Raw genomic sequence first — 2,813 nt, forward strand, 5'->3', positions numbered from 1 at the left:
AATCGATTTAATGACAGAACGTCACATTGGCAGCTCTACTCTCTGAAACGGTTACATTTATCGTGTGGAAGGCTATGACGCGTGCTGCGATATTCGGAGACACTAAAAGCACTATAGTAGAACACAAGAAGATTCTTAGTTGATGTAATAGCCAGTAAGAAGCAGTACAATTTAAGTTTAGTTATCGATTTTTCAATTTTTAGGCGGCTTTGGTGCCTTGGACATAAGCTATGACCTTAAGATTTTGCATGCAACGAGGACTAGCAGCCACGTTGCACGGGGGAATGTGAAAAGTGTTCATATGTAGTAAAAATCCAACAAATCCGACCGTTTTCGTCATTTGCTACCGAATCGACTTAATGTCACATCGTCACATTGGCCGCTCTACTCTCTGAAACGGTTACATTTATCATGTGGAAGGCTATGTCGCTTGCTGCGATATGCGGAGACACTAAAAACACCATAGTGGAACACAGAAGAAGCTACTAAGTTGATGTAATAGCCAGTAAGAAGCAGGACAATTCAAGATTAGTTATCGATTTTTTACTTTTTAGCCTTCTTTGGAGCCTTGGACATGAGCTAGGACCTTAAGATTTTGCATGCAGGGTCTAGCAGCCACGTTGCAGGGGACAATGAGAAAAGTGTTCATATGTAGTACAAACCTAACAAATCCGCCCCTTTTCGTCATTTGCTATCGAATCGACTTAATGTCAAATGGTCACATTGGCCGCTCTTCTCTCTGAAACGGTTACATTTATCGTGTGCAAAGCTATGTCGTGTACTGCGGAATGCGGAGACACTAAAAGCACCATAGTAGAACACAGAAGAAACTTCTAAGTTGATGTACTAGCCAGTAAGAAGCAGTGCAATTCAAGTTATCGATTTTGTACTTTTTAGCCGGCTTTGGGGCACTGGACATGAGCTAGGAACTTAAGATTTTGCATGCAGGGAGGACTAGCAGCCACGTTGCACGGTAGTATGTGAAAAATATTCATATGTAGTAAAAACATAAGAAATCGGCCCGTTTTCGTCATTTGCTATCGAATCGAGTTTATGTCAGATCGTCGCATTGGCTGCTCTACACTCTGAAACGGTTACATTTATCGTGTGCAACTCTATGTCGCGTGCTGCGATATGCGGAGACATAAAAAGCACCATAGTAGAATACAGACGAAGATTCTACGTTGATGTAACAGCCAGTAAGGAGCAGTACAATTCAAATTTATTTATCGATTTTTGACTTTACGCGTTACATAACTTGTAGGAACATGAAAAGTATTGACCTTGACGCTCTAACAGCCGATTGCTCAGAAATCTCATGGCATCAAATAATCAGAGAACCTTCAATCGACGGCAAAATTAATGAACTTGGTGATAAACTCTTTGCCCTCTATGACAAACATGCACCTGCGCACACAGTCCGTGTAAGAAAATCTCCTGCTCCATGGCTGACAGCTGAATTACGTCAAAGGATGACTAATAATGATGCTGCCCACAGGCGTTTCAAGGCAGATCCGAAAACCGAGCGTTTCGAAGAATATAGAAAGCTACGGAACAGAGTGAAACAATGCATTCGCAATGCCAAAATCAGGCACGCTCGCTCCCTTGTATGCAGCGATCTGAAACCCACGACTCTATGGAAGAATCTCCGTAGCTTGGGGATCGGAAAGGCAAAATCGGAAACTACTTTTCATGTGTCAGCTAACGAATTAAATGAATTCTTCTCTGCACCTCTGATTACCAGCACGGCTGATAATTACCGTCCACAAGAATCCCCAAACAGGATAACTAACAACGATACCTTCCATCTAAAACATGTAACAACAAATACGGCAAGAATAGCAATAATGAGAATCTCTTCTGATGCAATAGGCAACGACATTATCGGTATAACCATGATTAAGAATGTTGCCGATATCTTAGTACCTGTCTTAACTGACATATTTAATTTTTCCCTCGTGAACGGAATATACCCCACTGCATGGAAAAGAAGCATAATTCGACCCATCCCTAAGATCGAAAACTCGCAACTGCCTAGTGATTACCGACCAATTAGCATACAGCCAGCTGTTTCCAAAGCACTTGAATATATTGTTCATGACCAAATCACTGAACACTTGCATGAATTCAGTCTATATGACAAATTTCAATCTGGTTTCCGTAAACATCACAGCACAAACACTGCTCTAATTAAAGTAACTGATGACCTGAAATATGCCATCGACAATCGAAAGGCAACAATATTGACGCTACTGGACTTCAGCAAAGCTTTTGACACTGTTAACTTTGACATATTACTCAGAAAAATGCAACAGCTTAATTTCTCTGATAGTGCAATGAGCTGGTTTGAAAGCTACTTAAAAGACAGACAGCAATGTGTTGTCTGCGCAAATGAAAAATCTTCCTCGAAACATGTTTCTTCGGGAGTGCCACAAGGATCAGTCTTAGGACCACTGTTGTTTTCGTCGGTTTTGTCCTCCTGTAAACATATGCCGACGACCTCCAGCTCTACCTAAGCGTCAGACCTGAAGACGTAAACACTGCAATCGCTCTGATGAATGATGATCTGTCTTCAGTAGTGACATGGGCGAAAAACCAGGGGCTTAAATTAAACGCAAAAAAGACGCAAGTAATCTTAATAGCCCATCAGAAATTAATAAGTTCAGATTTCCGCGAACGGCTACCTCCTATTCTGCTCGAAGGTACTCCAATACCATATCAGAAAACAGTGAAAAACTTGGGTGTAACTTTGGACGAGCATCTCAACTGGGCGGAGAATACAGTCGCAGTGTGCCGAAAGACGTCTGCTTCTC

The sequence above is a fragment of the Schistocerca gregaria genome, unplaced genomic scaffold (assembly GCF_023897955.1).
Source record: "Schistocerca gregaria isolate iqSchGreg1 unplaced genomic scaffold, iqSchGreg1.2 ptg000205l, whole genome shotgun sequence".
NCBI classification, from domain to species: Eukaryota; Metazoa; Arthropoda; class Insecta; order Orthoptera; family Acrididae; genus Schistocerca; species Schistocerca gregaria.